We start from the raw sequence: 21,858 nt of genomic DNA on the forward strand, positions 1-21,858 counted from the left end.
ATTAATAATAAAAGTAATAATAATAATAATGACAATATATTGAAGAGATTGTAATAATAATAATAATTAAACTTAACAAGAATAATAATAGTTACAATAAAAATGAAAAGAAGTGAATGAATTAAGATAATTCAAAAGGATGTACAATAATAATAAAAACAACAATACTGACAATAACAACAAAGTTACATTTTAAGCAATATTAATGAAAATCTCACTCTTAAAAACACACTTTTACTTAATGGCCTTTAACATTCTGTGATCTTCATCCTGCTATGGCATCCCATAATTCAGTGGTTCTCAAATGGGGGCACGCGTATCCCTGGGGGTACTTGAAGGTATGCCAAGGGGTACGCGAGATTTTTTTTAAATATTCTAAAAATAGCAACAATTCAAAAATCCTTTATAAATATATTTATTCAATAATACTTCAACAAAATATGAATGAAAGTTCATAAACGGTGAAAAGAAATGCCACAATGCAATCAATATTCAGTGTTGACATCTAGATTTTTTGTGGACATGTTCCATAAATATTGATGTTAAAGATTTCTATTTTTGTGAAGAAATGTTTAGAATTAAGTTCATGAATCCAGATGGATCTCTATTACAATCCCCAAAGAGGGCACTTTAAGTTCATGATTACTTCTATGTGTAGAAATATTTATTTATAATCGAATCACTTGTTTATTTTTCAACAAGTCTTTAGCTATTTTTATATCTTTTTTTCCAAATAGTTCAAGAAAGACTACTACAAATGAGCAATATTTTGCACTGTTATATAATTTAATAAATCAGAAACTGATGACATAGTGCTGTATTTTACTTCTTTATCGCTTTTTTTTCAACCAAAAATGCTTTGCTCTGATTAGGAGGTAATTGAATCAAAATAATGTTCACAGTGTTACGCCTGTTCGGCATTGTGGTGCCGGGTTCGATTCCCTCATTGATGCGTCAAAACGAAGAACACAACAAAGGTAAGATATAACCGATTTATTCTAAATAACAGAAGGAGAGCTATAACAAAAACACTGGAGCTAACAAAAGGCAAACCAAAGACGCTAGTATAGAACTAGGAGATACAAAATAGGAAATTAAACTGGCACGTTGGCACACAAAAAGGAGTAAATAAAACATTTAGCATGTGAGCTAATAACTAGGTGCGTAGCATGAGAGGTCGCGAAAACAGTAGGAATCGCGTGAAAGCAAACGATCAAAACAGACGTATAGTTGCGTGAGAGCAAACTAGAGTCCCAGAAAGGATAAACAGAAGAGCTTGTCTTATAAAGGGTGGTGATTACAAGAACAGGTGTGCGAGAACCGAGACTAGCAGGTGGAAATAATAACTGACCATGGAAACAAACAAAACAGGAAGTAAACGGGTCAGAACGGAGAATGAAAACACAGATTGAAAAATAAACAACAACATGTGAAGATCAGAGTAATGGATCGTAACACACAAGGTGTGCATCACTGAAAAATGGTTTGGAATAGGGCTGGGCGATATATCGATATATACGATATATCGTGGGTTTGTCTCTGTGCGATATAGAAAATGACTATATCGTAATATTCGAGTATACGTTCTCACGCAGGACTTTTAGCTGCTGGCGTACACTTCAGGCTTTCCTCGTTCTTTCCTGTGTCTCCTTCTCACAGACAAGCAGGCGCACATTCTTACATACGTCACATACACGCCCTCGCAGGGCAGAGAGGTAGCGGCGTGGCTAACCTTAGCTGCTATCGTAGCCGTACGAGAGAAAGAAGGTGCGGATCAGGGAACAAATGAAAGAAGACTTAATTCCCAATAAAAACAGCAGGGTTTCCATCGTCTGGCGGTGGTTCGGCTTCAAGTGGGAATATGTCGAACTGACAACCGTAATTTGTCAAGTGTGGGGGGAAAAAGCGTTGCTATAAAAAGTAGCATTACTGCTAATATGTAGCATCATTTGTAAAGTCACTCGCTAGAGATTTAAGAGAATTTCATAACCTTAGTATATCGGTATAGCTCGGTTGGTAGAGCGGCCGTGCCAGCAACTTGAGGGTTGCAGGTTCGATCCCCGCTTCCGCCATCCTAGTCACTGCCGTTGTGTCCTTGGGCAAGACACTTTACCCACCTGCTCCCAGTGTCACCCACAGTGCTTTAAATGTAACTTAGATATTGGGTTTCACTATGTAAAGCGCATTGAGTCGCTAGAGAAAAAATGCTGTATAAATATAATTAACTTCACTTAGTAACATACCACATAGTGAAGGACGAATACTAATTGATTTCCTATTATGCAGCTCATTTTTATTCGACACTTAAAATGTCTGACAATCTTGCACTATATGTTTTGGAAATGACTTGAATGTTTGTGCCATTGCTTAATAACTTTAATAAAACATAGAAACAGGTCAATTGACTTAGTTAATTTCCCTCCCTGCATGAAAGTTTCAAATGAGCATATATTAATGCAGTGTGAAGAAGAATGTTTTAATGTAGACCAGGGGTGTCAAACTCAAATACAGAGTGGGCCAAATTTAAAAACTGAACAAAGCCGTGGGCCAAGGTTGAACAAATTAACATTTTAATAGGGACCCAAACAAGTTTTGCATTGAACATTGAACAAGCAAGGCTTATACAACTTTATAGTGACATGCAAAATGGAGTTTCAAATAATAATAATAATAATAATAAAAAAATATCAATGGCATATCAAATAAAATGTAAATACAAATTTAATGCCTCTTTTCTATTTGCAGCCTTCTGAGGTAAATATCAAAATATATTGTACCGTCCCGAAAGAGTTAGTGCTGCAAGGGGTTCTGGGTCTTTGATCTGTTGTGTTTGTTATGTTACAGTGCAGATGTTCTCCCGAGATGTGTTTGTCATTCTTGTTTGGTGCGAGTTCACAGTGTGGCGCATATTTGTAACAGTGTTAAAGTTGTTTATACGGCCACCTTCAGTGTGACCTGAATGGCTGTTGACCAAGTATGCTTGCATTCACTTGTGTGTGTGTAATAGCCGCATATATTATGCAAGTGGGCCTTGCATAATTTGTACGGAGGAAAAGAGGACGTGACAACAGGTTGTAGAGAATGCTAAAGGCAGTGCCTTTAAGGAACGCCCTCAATATTGTTGTCCGGGTGGAAATCGGGAGAATGCTTGCTCCGGGAGATTTTCGGGAAGGGCACTGAACTTCGGGAGGATTGGCAAGTGTGAGAAATTGCTGTGTTACAGCGGCACCGCTGCTGTGTAATAACGGCGGGCCAGCTGTAATGTTAATTTCATACTGCCTCAAGGGCCACATTTGGCCCACGGGCCAGAGTTTGACACCCATGATGTAGACACATAGAATCATCATACTGCTGTGATTATATGCATCAAGTGTTCATTCAAGGCCAAGGCAAAATATTGTAATATATATCGTATATCGCGATATGGCCTAAAAATATCGCAATATTAAAAAAAGGCAATATCGCTCTGCCCTAGTTTAGAACTACTGCCATAATTCACCTGCTGTGAACCTGTTTCTATGTTTTATTTATTTTTAATCCCGCTCTGTATGTATTGTGTTGTGTTGTGTTTGTGTTTTCCTTGTGTTATCTTAACCTGCCTATTGTACAGCACTTTGGCTACCTACACCTGTGGTCAATTTTAAATGTGCTTTACAAATAAAGTTGATTTCATTTGATTTAAAAAAAAGAAATAAGGACATTTAAAGATATACAACGTGGGTGTCAAACTTTGGCCCGCCAAAGTGTAATTTAATTTGGCCCTTGAGGCAATATCAAATTAACATTACAGCTGTAACACCGCAATTTCTCACACTTGCCAATCCTCCCGAAGTTCAGTGCCCCTCCCGAAAATCTCCCGGAGCAAGCATTCTCCCGATTTCCACCCGGACAAAAATATTGAGGGTGTGCCTTAAAGGCACTGCCTTTAGCATTCTCTACAACCTGTCGTCATGTCTGCATTTCCTCCGTACAAACAGCGTGCAGGCCCACTCGCATAATATATGCGGCAATTACACACACATAAGTGAATGCATGGCATACTTGGTCAACAGCCATACAGGTCACACTGAGGGTGGCCGTATAAACAACTTTAACACTGTTACAGATATGCGCCACACTGTGAACTCACACCAAACAAGAATGACAAACACATTTCGGGAGAACATCTGCACTGTAACATAACATAAACACCATCCATCCATTTCCTACCGCTTATTCCCTTTAGGGGTTCCAGGGGGCGCTGGCGCCTATCCCAGCTACAATCGGGCGGAAGACGGGTACACCCTGGACAAGTCGCCACCTCATCGCAGGGCCAACACAGATAGACAGACAACATTCACACTCACATTAACACACTAGGGCCAATCTTTTTAGTGTTGCCAATCAACCTATCCCCAGGTGCATGTCCTTGGAGGTGGGAGGAAGCCGGACTACCCGGAGGGAACCCACAGATTCACGGGGAGAACATGCAAGCTCCACACAGAAAGATCCCAAGCCTGGGATTGAACCCAGGACTGCAGGACCTTGGTATTGTGAGGCAGACGCACTAACCCCTCTCCCCCACCGTGAAAACACAACAGAACAAATACCCATAAGCCCTTGCAGCACTAACTCTTTCGGGACGCTACAATATATTTTGATATTTACCTCAGAAGGCTGCAAATAGAAAAGAGGCATTAAATGTGTATTTAAATTGTATTTGATATGCCATTGATATTTTTTAATTATTATCATTATTATTTGAAACTCAATTTTGCATGTCACTATAAATTTATATAAGCCTTGCATGTTCAATGTTCAATGCAAAACTTGTTTGGGTCCCTATTAAAAGGTTAATTTGTTCAACCTTGGCCCACGGCTTTGTTCAGTTTTAAATTTTGGCCCACTTTGTATTTGAGTTTGACACCCCTGATATACAATAATAATAATAATAATAATAATAATAATACCAATGTATGCATGTTTGAGTAACTTAAAGAGTTCCTAACATATGTACTGTATTGCTTTTCTTCTGGCTTCTAAATGGTGACAAACACCTTCCAATTAGTGCTTGCTTTGGCACACACTTGCAACTGCACTTTTCTTAAAATGCTTTTGGTGACTGACTGTGTGTGTGTGTATGTGGGGGGGGGGGGGTTATTTGTTTATAAAAATCGGCCTTGTATGTGCAAACATAATCTGAGTCTCCACTGCTCAGGAGTAGATTAGGACGCGGTGAATTGAAGCACTCGCGTGTTTGCTCAGGAAGTGGCATCATCTGGCTGATGACGGTCGGAATTCCCATATCTAATTACGAGCGGGACTCGGGCTCCATTAGGGCCGCGTGGTGACGAGGCCGACGAGCAAACGGCGGCCAAGGCCAGGCGGTAAGAGGAGGCGGGGGCGGACGTCAGATAGATGGATGGAAGGATTAATTTTTACCGCGCGCTCTTCGACTCGTGAGAAACACTTTTGTTTTCCTTCCACGCCGCGTGGAGGAAGAGAGAAAACAATTCTTGAAACTGGCAGGTGTTTGTTAGTGGGCAGTGTTGTCTCTCCCAGTAATGAAGGTTGTGACCGGGGTCAGTGCACAGAGGGGATGGGGGGGGGGGGGGGGGGGGGGGGGGGGGGTCTGCTTATCCCCCTCAAGGCCCCCAGCGCCACACGTGTTTTGCCTGGTCTGTGATCTGTAATTGTGGCATTTCCTGAGAGGCGCAGGGACAATCCACAGTGCCACAAATAAAATTAAAAAAACACACAAACTATCCATTTCTTTGTCATTCACAACTATTTCCCCTCTCACTCAGTGGGTTTTTTTGTGGGGCTATTTTATTTATTTACTATTTTTGCCTCTTAACGACATCCATCCATCTATTTTCTACCGCGTGTCCCTTTTGGGGTCGCTGGCACCTATCTCAGCTCCATTCGGGCGGTAGGCGGGGTACACCCTGGACAAGTCGCCACCTCATCGCAAGGCATATTAATATTTATTCACCTTATATTGATATTTTTACTTTATATACCATATTTTTCGGACTATAAGTCACAGTTTTTTTTCATTGTTTGGGTGCGACTTAGGAGCGACTTATGTGTGAAATTATTAACACATTACCGTAAAATATCAAATAATATTATTTAGCTCATTCACGTAAGAGACTAGACCAGGGGTCGGGAACCTTTTTGGCTGAGGGAGCCATACAAGCCAAATATTTCCTTGAGAGCCATATAACAATTTTTTAAAGACTGAATACAACTAAATGCGTGCACTTTTAAGTAAGACCAACATTTTTAGAGTACAATGAGTATCGTATTCTTTTTGATAACATTGTTATTCTGAAGCTAACCAACAATAAATAAAATACTTCTTACCATTAATGCGACTTCTTGAACAGGTGCGGTAGAACTGGATGGATGGATTAAAATGCATGAGAATGTTTTATATGTTGAACGTTATTTTTGACACTGTGATTACCAGCGGAATTATTCATTACTTATCGTGTTAAGTAATGGCAACTAAGATTTATCTGAGAGCCAGGTGCAGTCATCAAAAGAGCCACATTTGGCTCTAAAGCCATATGTTCCCTACCCCTGGACTAGACGTATACAATTTCATGGGATTTATCGATTAGGAGTGACAGATTGTGTGGTAAACGTATAGCATGTTCTATATGTTATAGTTATTTGAATGACTCTTACCATAATATGTTACGTTAACATACCAGGCACCTTCTCAGTTGGTTATTAATGCCTCATATAACGTACACTTATTCAGCCTGTTGTTCACTATTCTTTATTTATTTTACATTGCCTTTCAAATGTCTATTCTTGGCGTTGGGTTTTATCAAATAAATTTCCCCCAAAAATGTGACTTACACTCCAGTGCGACTTATGCTTTTTTCCTTCTTTATTATGCATTTTCGGCAGGTGCGACTTATACTCCGAAAAATACGGTAAACAGAATTAGACCGCGCATACGTTTTTTAGCAGTCCCAACATTAAAAGAGCCAAATACTTTTTCGTCAATTTTGCCAAGATTGCAACGTGTGTAAACAAGTAATCCTTTCTAAAATGTCTTCTAGGTAGTGTCAGGGTTATTTGTTGACGAACCCCATGATGCAGAGAAGGAGGCAGGCATGGAGTGAAAAAACATGATTTAATAAAGATACTAAGACAAAATCAAACAAAAGGGTACTAACACAAAGCGCGCACGAGGCGGATAACAAACTAAGGGTCTTTAGCATAGAAGCTAGCAAGAAACAAAAAAGGGCCTAACGTGGAAGCTAGCGGGTAGCAAACAGGAAAACAGAAGTCGTTACTTGTAGAGTGAAAACAAAAGAGAAACAGGGAACAAAAGACAGTAAGTTACAAACAAAAGAATGTAGCTTACCGCTACGCTGCAATAAAACGACACGATAGCAACGACAGGAGCGACATGTGGCAACGACAATATAAATGACAATACAATGATCCAGCAACTGACACAAGACAAAAGAGGTACAAATAGGAGCCGGCTGATTGGCAACAGGTGTGGCCAGATGCCAATCAGCCGCAACTGAAGGGAAACACAGCACTCAGGGAACAAGACAGGAAGCTGACAAAATAAGAGCTCTAGACAGGAACTAAGGACAGGAAATACTAAACACACTGAGGAGGAACATCAGCACTCAGGGAACAAGATAGGAAGCTGACAAATTAAAAGCATTTGACAGGAACTAAAGACAGGAGATACTTAACACAGGAAACAGACAAATGCAGAGGAAAAAACTAAAACATAGACAAACTGTCAGGGGCAAGCCTGACAAGTAGACTTGATAGGGCAAAGGAAGAACCAGTTAAACAATCTGTAAATCCAGGAGTTTTTCCTCAATTCTGCAAACATTAACACATTGGAAAATCCTTTACACTTATTAAAAAAAATCCTGAATTGGTGGGACTTGAGCCAAGGAAAAACATGTTTCACTTCAAGGGCCGATTCTCAGATTCCAAATGTGAAAACCTAGGACTTTTGCGTCAATGTTGCGAACATTGCAACCTCGGAACATGAGTAATCCTTTCTTAGCCTGCTCAGTGGACTTGTGGTTGGAGTGTCCGCGCTGAGACGGGAAGGTTGTGAGTTCAAACCCCAGCCGAGTCATACCAAAGACTATAAAAATGGGACCCATTACCTCCCTGCTTGGCATTCAGCATCAAGGGTTGGAATTGGGGGTTAAACCACCAAAAATGATTCCAGTGCGACTTGTATATGTTTTTTTCCTTCATTATGCATTTTCGGCAGGTGCGACTTATACTCCGGTAAGACTTATACTCCGAAAAATACGGTAATTGGTATATTAGTATAAGTACAATAAATAATATTATTAATAAATATACTTAATTATATTATACTCAAAATATTATTGTATACATAATTAATTAATAATGATATTAATGAATATTATTTATGTATTTTATTATTATATTTAAATACAACTTACACAATTGTATTATATTATTTTACAATGTATATTATATGTGATAAATTATATTATACTCAAATGTTATAATATAAATAACTCTTCTTATAATTAATAACATTGATGCAAACAGGAAACTGGAATTGAGATGAATATTTAATACCGGGAGGGTGGAACCATAAGGCCGTTGGATTCCCATCAACACAAAGACAGCAAAAAGACTTTACAAACACAAGGAGTGTCCTTGACTGGCTCATGGCTGGGCTTTCAGCCACCAAAAACACTCGGAAGGAGAAGAAGGAGGAGGTACCTTTAGGCTTGGGAATGAATAGAGCTATGTTGTCCAATTATATCTCTGTCACGGTTGGTCGCATCAATTTTCTACTTACTGTGTCACTTGGTGTCCTGATTAAAAGGTAGGTAAGGTAAGGCAAGGCAAGGTATGCGTCTGTTTTGTTTTTTTTTAACAATAAATGTATCGGTAGGCAGGGTAGGGTTATACGGTATACCGGCATTAGAATAGTACCACAATATTAACGAATCATATTCGGTACTATACAGCCTCTGAAAAGTACCGGTACGCCACCTCCCCTGAGCCCCCGTCGTCGACACATCGTGTCATTGCTGGTTTACTAGCAGAGGAGCATGTTCGGCAGCGCACAATCATGGAGCACTTATAAGCAGACACAGTGTGTAGACTGAAAAGGGAGAACGGACACATTTTGGCTTAAAAACTATCGATAACGGTGAAGTTATAACACTGAAACGCCCTCAGGAAGAGGTGCTTTAAGACAGGGCTATAGTCCAGCCCCAGTGGGCAGGGTTTTATCTACTTCTAAATCACTAATCCTCGCCTTCATGCCGACAAATTAAGTAATTACCATTATCACTGCAGGATGAGGTATAGCTAAACATGCTTCACTACACACCGTAGCTCAGCGGCGTCAAAATGGAAACAAACGCCATTGGTGGATCTACACGTAACATCCACTGTAATGATACCAAGTACAATAGCGTATCTAGTCGATAATACTATGATTACGTCAATATTTTTGGCATCATATCATCTTCTTTCATTTCTTAAAAATGTATTTAATGTTTATAAACTCAGGAAATATGTCTTTGGACACATGAGGACTTTGAATATGACCAATGTATGATCCTGTAACTACTTGGAATGGAATGGAAATGAGTTGGTAGAAAAGCGCTATACAAGTACAACTCATTTATTTGTTGTCAATTCTTAACATGCACAAGACCCATGAGAACTGAAAAGTACATTTTCGACACAGTCCCACTAAGAGCAGACATACGTTACAGGGAGACAAGACGGGACCGCCAACGGATAAAAAAGGTGGGAAAAAATTGATATTGGGAAAGGGGGGAAAGAGTAAAAAAATATCAGTCAGAGGCTGGAGGGGGTCCAGGCTGAGTCCAAGGGATATCGGATTGATACCCAAATTTGTGGCATCATCCAAAAGTAATGTAAAATATCAAACAATGAAGAACAAGTGATTATTACATTTTAACAGAAGTGTAGATAGAACATGTTAAAAGAGAAATTAAGCAGATATTAACAGTAAATGAACAAGTAAATTAATAATCAATTTTCTACCACTTGTCCTTAATGATGTTGACAAAATAATAGAATGATAAATGACACAATATGTTACTGCATATGTCAGCAGCTAAATTAGCAACCTTTGTTTGTTTATTTACTAATAAAAGACAAGTATGTTGACTATTTTATTTAAAGGCCTACTGAAACCCACTACTACCCACCACGCAGTCTGATAGTTTATATATCAATGATGAAATATTAACATTGCAACACATGCCTAGACGGCCTTTTTAGTTTACTAAATTACAATTTTAAATTTCCCTGAAGTTTCATCTTGAAAACGTCGTGTAATGATGACGTGTACGCGTGACGTCACGGGCTGTTATTAATATGAGTGCTGCACACACACACAGCTAAAAGTCGTCTGCTTTAACGGCATAATTACACAGTATTGTAGACATCTGTGTTGCTGAATCTTTTGCAATTTGTTCAATTAATATTGGAAAAGTCAGAGTAGAAAGATGGAGTTGGGAAGCTTTAGCCTTTAGCCACACAAACACACGGTGATTCCTTGTTTAAAATTCCTGGAGGTGAAACTTAACTATGGATCAGAGCGCGGTCAAGCGGACATGAATCAAGACGGAATGTCAACCAGCAGGTTTCGGTGAGAAAATTGTGGTTAAAAAGTCGCTTCTTACCGGAAAAAAGCTGAGCTTGTGCCGTCCATAGCTGCCGTCGACTCCCCTGAGACACTGCGCGTCAAGACACCCGTGGAGACACCCTTCCGACTATCAGGTACTATTTAACTCACTAAAACACTAGCAACCCAATAGAAAGATAAGGGATTTTCCCAGAATGATTCTGATGTCTAAAAACATCAGAATCCGTCCCAATCAAGTTTTTTTTTTTAACTTTTTTTTTTTACTAGTCCGTCGCTATCAATATCCTCAAACACGAATCTTTCATCCTCGCTCAAACTAATGGGGAAATTGTTGTTTTTTCGGTCCGAATAGCACTTTTTGTTGGAGGCTCCCATTAAAATCAATGTGAATATGTGAGGAGCCATCACACGTGACGTCATTGTCTGCGACTTCCAGTAGAGGCAGGGCTTTTCTCTTAGCACAGAAAGTTGCGAACTTTATCGTGGATGTTCTCTACTAAATCCTTTCAGCGAAAATATGGCAATATTGCGAAATGATCAAGTATGACACGTAGAATGGAAATGCTATCCCCGTTTAAATAAAAAAAATCAAATTTCACTAGGCCTTTAAGGACAAACTTGCAGTAACAAACAAATGTTTAACGTACCGTAAGATTTTTTGTTAAAATAAAGGCAATAATGCTTTATTTGGAAATGTACCCTAAAGTATCGGAATCATTTTGGTACCGGTACTGGACAACACTAGTAGGCCGGATATCGGTAGGCACTCTAGGATGTCCAAAAAAAAAAAAAAAAAATTGAATGAATCGCGATTCTTAATTTTAACGATCCTTAAAGGCCAACTGAAATGAGATGTTCTTATTTAAACGGGGATAGCAGGTCCATTCTATGTGTCATACTTGATCATTTCGCGATATTGCCATATTTTTGCTGTAAGGATTTAGTAGAGAACATCCACGATAAAATTCGCAACTTTTGCTTGCTAACAGAAAAGCCTTGCCTCTACCAAAAGTCGCAGACGATGACGTCACATGTTGATGGCTCCTTGCATATTCACATTGTTTTTAATGGGAGCCTCCAACAAAAACAGCTATTCGGACTGAGAAAACGACAATTTCCCCATTAATTTGAGCGAGGATGAAAGATTCGTGTCTGAGGATATTGATAGCGACGGACTCTTAAAAAAAAAAAAAAACGCGATTGCATTGGGACGGATTCAAATGTTTTTAGACACATTTACAAGGATAATTCTCGGAAATCCCTTATCTTTCTATTGTGTTGCTAGTGTTTTAGTGAGTTTAATAGTACCTGATAGTCGGAGGTGTGTGTCCACGGGTGTGTTGACGCGCAGTGTCTCAGGGGAGTCGACGGCAGCTTTTTGGGCGGCACAAGCTCAGCTAATCTCCGGTAAAAAGCGACTTTTTACCACAATTTTCTCACCGAATCCTGCTGGTTGACATAGGGTCGGGATTCATGTTCGCTGTGATCCATAGTAAAGTTTCACCTCTGTGAATTTTAAATAAGGAATCACCGTGTGTTTGTGTGGCTAAAGGCTAAAGCTTCCCAACTCCATCTTTCTACTTTGACTTCTCCAATATTAATTAAACAAATTGCAAAAGATTCTGCAACACAAATGTCCAAAATACTGCGTACTTATGCGGTTAAAGCAGACGACTTTTAGCTGTGTGTGTGCGTAGCGCTCATATTTCCTAACAGCCTGTGACGTCAAGCGTACACGTCATCATTACGCGACGTTTTCAAGAAAAACCTCCCAGGAAATTTAAAATCGTAATTTAGTCAACTAAAAAGGCCGTATTGGCATGTGTTGCAATGTTAATATTTCATCATTGATATATAAACTATCAGACTGCGTGGTGGGTAGTAGTGGGTTTCAGTAGGCCTTTAATCGTTTTTAAAAAAAATGTTTTACGTATATAAGAAAAGTGTTGGATACTTCTTTTGTTGCCTTATTTTGTATTTGACTTTAAATTACATATTTGGGAAGCAACTTATTCAACAAAATCAATTTTCTTTCTGGGTTGAGTTTTTTTCTTGCCCTGATGTGGGATTTGAGCAGAGGATGTCATTGTGCAGCCCTTTGAGACACTTGTGATTAAGGGCTATATCAATAAACTTTGATTGATTGATTGATTTCTCCTCTGCCCCCCTCTCCCTTGTGGAGGGGTTGGGCGAAGGGGACACAGGGCCGGTGGCCATGGATGAAGTACTGGCTGTCCAGAGTCGGGTCCCAGGATGGACCACACGCCTGTGTATCGGTTGGGAACATCTCTGCGCTGCTGATCCGCCTCCGCTTGGTATGGTTTCCTGCTGGCTCTGCTATGGCCGGGACTCTCGCTACTATGTTGGATCCACTTTGGACTGGAGTCTCACCGTTATGTTAGATCCATTATGGATTGGACATTCACAATATCATGTTAGACCCGCTCGACATCCATTGCTTTCGGTCCCCTGGGGGGGGTATGTATGTATATATATATATATATATATATATATATATATATATATATATATATATATATATATATAATTCACTTCACTTTACATTTTCAAACTGTGTGTAATCTTACAATGGCCCAAAATAGTAAATATTATTGTTTAAAAAAAAAACTGTGCCCTGTTTTTAATGAATACTTGGGCCTACTACGCTACTGTATTTTAATGTTGTTCACTACGGTGGTACTTGTACAGCCAAGGGTTTTCTGAGGTGGTAGAATAGAATGGACTCCATTGTCATTATATGTGCATATGAAAAAGGTTTCAGAGGTTTTGTAATATTAGTCCACAGTTACTGTAAGTTTTTCCCCGAAACCAGAGTGTGCGTATTTTAGCACAACGAGATAGAACATTAGCTAATGTAAACTCACTGCAAAGCTTGTTTTCCTGGGCTGATATGTGAGATTCTTGTGTTGAAAGCAGAAAAAAAAACAACACCCTTAAAGGCTAAGTGAATCTGTGAACACAATTTCCCAAAGCTATCAGCCTTTTAACAAGGCCCTAATTGAATTGCTGTGAGAGCATTGGGCTGTTTTTTTTTTTCTTCCCCTTTTCGCTATGTGCCATTTCAATTAATTATTAGCCCTAAAATGCAGAAGGATTTTCATGATATCACACAGAAGCACTTAGTGTATTAAAGAGAACCATAATAGAGCGGATCCGTGAGCCCCGCTCCGAATTACAAACCAAACATATTCCCAGTGGCTCCGGCTGCTAAGTGGAATTTTTTTTTTTTTTTTTTTGTGGATTGCCTTCACAACACTCGGCGAGGGGATGAAAACAGGAAGTGTTGCTGAGCCGATTTAACAATGCCAAATGCATAAAGCGTGAGGTCATCACTCCGAGAGAATGGAGTGTGCGCGAGGTCACGGAAATAAAGATAAATGTGAGCAGCAATAGCAAGGCTGTGGCAATGGAGCTAATAAGAAAGTGTTTTATCTTTTTTACAATTTAAATAGCAACCTTGAGCCCACCAGCCGGCGCCGCCGGAATCGTAATTTCGCCGAGAGCGCCTCTCAGGTGCGCGCGGGGGCCCGAGCGTTAGTGAAATATACGGCGGCGACGCCTCTCGGCCTCATCCGCAATCAATTGGATTCTTTTGCTTTAATATTTACTCGCCGCCGATGAGACGCTCGTCTGCATGGTGATGAAGAGGCTGCCACTGGCGTTTGAAGGTGACCTGTCAGCGAGTATGGACAAATCTCTCGCTCGCAGAAATGTAGAAAATAAATCATTAGCTCGACAGGGCCGACCACCGTCCCCTCTTCGCCCCCCCCCCCCCCTCCAGCGCTCTCACTCACTCTCGGCGGATTTAAATCAGCTCAGATTTATGATTCAAATTAATGCTTGGTTTGGTCAAAGGAATGGTGTGGGAGACAAATGGTGTTTGCTACTGAAGCCATTCGAGTATTGATGAGCGGGTGTCGCCGCAATCTCCTCTTTATATCAAACACTCCCGCCTTGACAGCGCTGGCCAGCAGGAGTCATCCTGATAATACGCCGAGGAGTTATTGCAACGCATCCTTAGCCAGTCAACAGTAAACAGATAAAGCTGGTGACTTTACCATACCAGACATACAGTACATGACCTACCTTCTAACCCAGTATTTTTCAACCTTTTGCTTTGAAAAAATCCAGAGGCACACCACCAGCAGAAATCATTAAAGGGGAACATTATCACCAGACCTATGTAAGCGTCAATATATACCTTGATGTTGTAGAAAAAAGACCATATGTTTTTTTAACCGATTTCCGGACTCTACAAGGGTGAATTTGGCGATTTAAACACCTTTTCAATTGTTCGCTGTCGGAGCATTGTGACCTCAACACGTGAAGCAATCCGCCATTTTCTCAAACACATTACACGCAGCAAGTCAAATCAGGTCTGTTATTTTCTGTTTTTTCGACTGTTTTCCGTACCTTGGAGACATCATGCCTCGCAGGTGTGTTGTCGGAGGGTGTAACAACACTAACAGGGACGGATTCAAGTTGCACTAGTGGCCAAAAGATGCGAAAGTGGCAAGAAATTGGACGCACATTTTACCGACGACAGCTATGCTACGACAGAGATGGCAAGAATTTGTGGATATTCTGCGACACTCAAAGCAGATGCATTTCCAACGATAAAGTCAAAGAAATCACAAAGGTGAATTTTGTTGATGTTATTGACTTATGTGCTAATCAGACATATTTGCTCACGGCATTACTGCAAGCTAATCGATGCTAACATGCTATTTAGGCTAGCTGTATGTACATATTGCATCATTATGCCTCATTTGTAGCTATATTTGAGCCTTTCCCTCCACCCACATTTATGCCAAACAAACACTTACCAATCGACGTATAAAAGTTGCACTAGTGCTCAAAAGATGCAATCGTTGGTTAGAAGGCGATTGCCGAATTCGTCCCCGTTGCGGCTGTTTGTCGTGATATGGCTCAATAGCTTCAGTTTTTTCTTCAATTTCGTTTTCGCTATCTGCCTCCACACTCCAACCATCCGTTTCAAAACACGCGTAATCTGTTGAATAGCTTACGGCGCTGAAATCCGAGTCTGAATCTGAGCTACTATGCCATAACTTTCTGTGGTATCCGCCATATTTGTTTTTGTTGGCTTCACGAAGTGACGTCACAGGTTAAAATCAGGCACTTTGAAGTTGTTTTTCGGGATATTGCGTGATGGGTAAAATTTTGAGAAAAACTTCGAAAATAAAATAAGCCACTGGGAACTGATTTTTATTGGTTTTAACCATTCTGAAATTGTGATAATGTTCCCCTTTAAAAAAGACTCAGTTGACAGTAAAAAGTAATTGTCGCAATTGTTGGATATGACTTTAAACCATAACCAAGCATGCATCACTATAGCTCTTGTCTCAAAGTAGGTGTACTGTCACCACCTGTCACATCACGCCATGACTTATTTTGAGTTTGTTGCTGTTTTCCTGTGTGTAGTGTTTTAGTTCTTGTCTGTAGCAGTTTCATGTCTTCCTTTGAGCAATATTTCCTGCATCTTGGTTTTAGCAATCAAGAATATTTCAGTTATTGTTATCCTTCTTAGTGAGGACGGTGTTGATTGCCATGTCATGTTTGGATGTACATTGTTGACGCCGTCTTTGCTCCACGGTAAAAGTCTTTGCTGTCGTCCAGCATTTTGTTTTTGTTTATTTTGTAGCCAATTCAGTTTTAGTTTCGTTCTGCAAAGCCTTCCCTTAGACACATTTTCACATGCACGGTACCTCCCGCTGTTTCCGACATTTACAAAGCCATTAGCTACCTGCTGCCACCTACTGATAAGGAAAAGTATAACACGGTTACTCTGCCGAGCTCTAGACAGCATTGACAACAACCTAAAATTTGCAGACTATAATTACTGGTTTGCAAAAAAATATTTTTAACCCAAATAGGTGAAATTAGATAATCTCCCACGGCACACCAGACTGTACGTCACGGCACAAACCGACTCAACCTCATCATACCCATCTAGGTAATTACCTACCAAACTACCCCAATGACCCCCATCCATACCCAAGTCACAACTCTACCAAACTTCTGATCATACCCTACTTACCTACCGAACCTCACCCTACCCTACCTACCCATATACAAAACCCAAAACCGGTGAAGTTGGCACGTTGTGTAATTCGTAAATAAAAACAGAATACAAGGATTCGCAAATCCTTTTCAAGTTATATTCAATTGAAAAGACTACAATGACTTAAAGGGGAACATTATCACAATTTCAGAAGGGTTAAAACCCATAAAAATCAGTTACCAGTGGCTTATTTTATTTTTCGAAGTTTTTTTCAAAATTTTACTCATCATGGAATATCCCGAAAAAAGGCTTTAAAGTGCCTGATTTTCGCTATCTGTAAATCCACCGTCCATTTTCCTGTGACGTCATCTAGTGATGCCAACATGGCGGATAGCACAGCAAGTTATAGCGACATTATTGGATTCAGACTCGGATTTCAGCGGCTTAAGCGATTCAACAGATTACGCATGTATTGAAACGGATAGTTGGAGTATGGAGGCAGATAGCGAAAACGAAATTGAAGAAGAAACTGAAGCTATTGAACGAATAGCTCTTGAAGCTATTTGGCGATTGCCTTCAAACCAATGATTGAGTGACGCAGGATATCCATACATCTCTGTGCCATGTCTGTCTTAGCTTCGCCGGTAAAATGTGCAGACCAAACGAGGGATTTTTGCATCTTTTGACACTGGAGCAACTTGAATCCTTCGATTGGTAAGTGTTTGTTTGGCATTAAATGTGGGTGGAGGGAAAGGCTTGATGCAAATATAGCTACAAATGTACATACAGCTAGCCTATATAGCATGTTAGCATCGATTAGCAAGCCGTGCTAATCGATGCACACTCCACGTAAATCAACTTGAATCCGTCCCTGATCGTGTTGTTACACCCTTCGACAAAACACCAACGAGGCATGATGTCTCAAAGGTACGGAAAACAGTCGAAAAAACAGAAAATAACAGAGCTGATTTGACTTGTTGTTTGTAATGTGTTTGAGAAAATGGCGGATTGACCACCTATGTGACGTCACAACGCTCCGAGAGCGAATAATAGAAAGGCGTTTAATTCGCCAAAATTTACCCATTTAGAGTTTGGAAATCGGTTAAAAAATATATATGGTCTTTTTTTGCAACATCAAGGTATATATTGACGCTTACATAGCTCTGGTGATAATGTTCCCCTTTAATGTTCCAACTGAGAAACTTATTTTTTCTGTTGTTGTTGCAAATAATCATTAACTTAGAATTTAATGGCAACAACACATTACAAAAAATTGTCACAGGGGCATTTTTTCCACTGTGTTACCTGGCCTTTCCTTTTAACAACACTCAGTAAACATTTAGGAACTGAGGAGACCATTCTTGCTTGATGTAGAGCTTATGTTGTTCAACAGTCGGGGATCTCCGTTGTGGTATTTTAGGCTTCATAATGCGCCACACATTTTAAAAGGGAGACAGGTCTGGACTACAGGCAGGCCAGTCTAGTACCCGCACTCTTTTACTATGAAGCCACGCTGTTGTAACACGTGGTTTGGAATTGTCTGGCTGAAATAAGCAGGGGCGTCCATTAAAAAGACGTTGCTTGGATGGGGTCGTAACGTGGAGGTTTAGTTAATTTTCCTGAAGGAACTCTCCTCATGGAATCAATAAAGTACTATCCATCCATCTATCTATCTATCTATCTATCTATCTATCTATCCATCCATCTAGTTTAGTTTAGTTTATTTTAGTTTAGTTTATTAAGGATCCCCATTAGTCTACACCACAATGGAGACTATTCTTCCTGGGGTCCAGGCAAAAACATCACACAATCACAAAACAAAAAGATCACAATGCAGTACAATATGATCAAATAATAAAATGTTGTAATACAAAAATAGCAACTAGGGGGTTTTCGCAACTTACTGCGAGGATTGTTCTCCCGGTATGCAATCTGACTTTTCCAGACAAAGGTAGCAGGTAGGAACATATTTATTATTAATCTAACTACACAGGACAAAAGACAGGAACTAAAACAAAAGGAAAGTGTGCTGATTGCACGAGAGGCTAAGGAACATAAAACTTAACGCAGTGAACATACGCTAACACTTAGACTGAACTATGGACATAGAAAACAACTGAACAAACTATGGCATAGAATGAACAAGACTTACTGCGGCATGAAAGAAGTGATGGCATGAAACGAGCATGAAAAGAGCAACGACGCCAGGCCGACTAACTGGCAAAGACAGGCTTAAATAATAGTCTCTTAGTTTGAGCAAGTGCGTGTCCCGAACACATGAGGCAGGTGAAACTAATAAGTCGCCATGGTAACTAAACAAACAAGGGAGCACAAACAGGAACTAAAAGAGTCCAAAACATACAAAAAATAACAAAAACATGCTCCAGACCACAGATCATGACAGACGGCAACATATGTTGTTCCCAAACCTGTATGGACCTTTCAGCATTAATGGTGCCTTCACAGATGTGTAAGTTACCCATGCCTTGGGCACTAATACACCCCCATACCATCACAGATGCTGGCTTTTCAACTTTATGCCTATAGCAGTCCACATTTTCCAAAAACAAATTGAAATGTGGACTCGTCAGACCACAAAAAACTTTTCTACATTGCATCAGTCCATCTTAGATGAGCTCGGGCCCAGCAAAGTCAGCGGCGTTTCTGGGTGTTGTTGATAAATGGCTTTGGCTTAGCATAGTAGAGTTTTAAATTGCACTTACAGATGTAGCGACAAACTGTAGTTACTGACAGTGGTTTTATAAAGTGTTCCTGAGCCCATGTGGTGATATCCTTTACAAACTGATGTTGCTTTTTAATGCAGTACCGCCTGAGGGCTCAAAGGCCACAGGCCCTGCTGCTTATGTGCAGTGATTTCTCCAGATTCTCTGAACCTTCCGATGATATTTGATGGTGAACTCCCTAAATTCCTTGCAATAACAAATTTGGGAAATGTTGTTCTTAAACTGTTGGACAATTTGCTCACGCATTTGTTAACAAAGTGGTGACCCTCAACCCATCCTTGTTAGTGAATGACTGAGCATTTCATGGGAGCTGCTTTTATACCCAATCCTGCCATCCACCTGTTCCCAATTAGCCTGTTCACCTGTGTGATGTTCCAAGTAAGTGTTTGATGAACATTCCTCAATCTTTTTTGCCACTTGAGCCAACTTTTTAAAAACATGTTGCAGGCATCTAATTCCAAATGAGCTAATATTTACAAAAAATAACTTGACAGTCTATTCAGTGTTGAATAGGATTTGCAAATCAATTGTACTAATTTATATTAGCACGGAAGTACACAGTACAATTGCGATACAATTTTATAAGTAGTAGGTCGGTAGCTAATTGTACTGTACTGTACTGTGTTCAGGTACTAGGTGTGTTTTAGTGCTTGTATAAATAAGTAACAGCCGTAGAGTTAGCTGGCTCGTTAGCTAGTCCAATACAGTTAGCTAGTTAGCTAACGGTACAGCTGTTATATATAGAAGAACTAAAACCTAGTACCTGAACACAGCACAATTGTACTTATTTATATAAGCATGGGAATACACATAGTACCTGAACACGGCATAATTGTGCTTATTTATATTAGCACTGAAATACACAGAGTACCTGAACACAGCACACTTGTACTTATTTATATTAGCACGGAAATACACATAGTACCAGAACACAGTACAATTGTGATATAATTTTATAAGTAATAGGGAGGTAGCTAATTGTACTGTACTGTGTTCAGGTACTATGTGTGTTTTAGTGCTTGTATAAATAAGGAGCAGCTAGCTGTACAATTAGCTAGCTCTTTAGCGATTTAAGTACAGTGAGCTAGCTAACGGCAAAGCTGTTATTTATATAAGCACTAAAACAACCTACAACCTGAACACAGCATAAATGTACTTATTTATATTAGCACTGAAATACACACAGTACCTGAACACAGCACAATGGTACTTATTTATATTAGCACTAAAGCACACATAGTACCTGAACACAGCACAAGTGTACTTTTTTATATTAGCACTGAAATACAAATAGTACCTGAACACAACACAAGTGTACTTATTGATATTAGCACTGAAATACACTTAGTACCTAAACACAGCACAATGGTAATTATTTATATTAGCACTAAAACACACATAGTACCTGAACACAGCAGAATTTTACTTATTTATATTAGCACTAAAATACACATAGTACCTGAACACAGCACAAGTATAATTATTTATATTAGCACTGAAATACACATAGTACCTGAACATAGCATAATTGTACTTATTTATATTAGCACTGAAATACACATAGTACCTGAACACAGCACAATGATACTTATTTATATTAGCACTAAAACACACATAGTACCTGAACACAGCACAATGATAATTATTTATATTAGCACTGAAGTACACATAGTACCTGAACACAGCACAAGTATAATTATTTATATTAGCACTGAAATACACATAGTACCTGAACATAGCATAATTGTACTTATTTATATTAGCACTGAAATACACATAGTACCTGAACACCGCACAATGATACTTATTTATATTAGCACTAAAGCACACATAGTACCTGAACACAGCACAAGTGTACTTTTTTATATTAGCACTGAAATACAAATAGTACCTGAACACAACACAAGTGTACTTATTGATATTAGCACTGAAATACACTTAGTACCTAAACACAGCACAATGGTAATTATTTATATTAGCACTAAAACACACATAGTACCTGAACACAGCAGAATTTTACTTATTTATATTAGCACTAAAATACACATAGTACCTGAACACAGCACAGGTATAATTATTTATATTAGCACTGAAATACACATAGTACCTAAACACAGCACAAGTGTACTTTTTTATATTAGTACGGAAATACACATAATACCTGAACACAGCGCAATGGTAATTATTTATATTAGCACTGAAATACACATAGTACCTGAACACAGCACAATGATACTTCTTTATATTAGCACTGAAGTACAAATAGTACCTGAACACAGCATAATTGTACTTATTTATATTAGCACTGACATACACATAGTACCTAAACACAGCGCAAGTGTACTTTTTTATATTAGTACGGAAATACACATCGTACCTGAACACAGCACAATGCTAATTATTTATATTAGCACTGA

General features: G+C 39.3%; 1 protein-coding gene across 3 annotated transcripts in view; it reads right to left on the reverse strand.

The window, feature by feature from the left end:
* The window catches only part of dachd (dachshund d), a 417,357-nt gene that overhangs the window by 147,881 nt on the left and 247,618 nt on the right, over positions 1-21,858 (reverse strand). The window lies entirely within an intron of this gene.

The sequence above is a fragment of the Nerophis ophidion genome, linkage group LG19 (genome assembly GCF_033978795.1).
Source record: "Nerophis ophidion isolate RoL-2023_Sa linkage group LG19, RoL_Noph_v1.0, whole genome shotgun sequence".
NCBI lineage: Eukaryota > Metazoa > Chordata > Actinopteri > Syngnathiformes > Syngnathidae > Nerophis > Nerophis ophidion.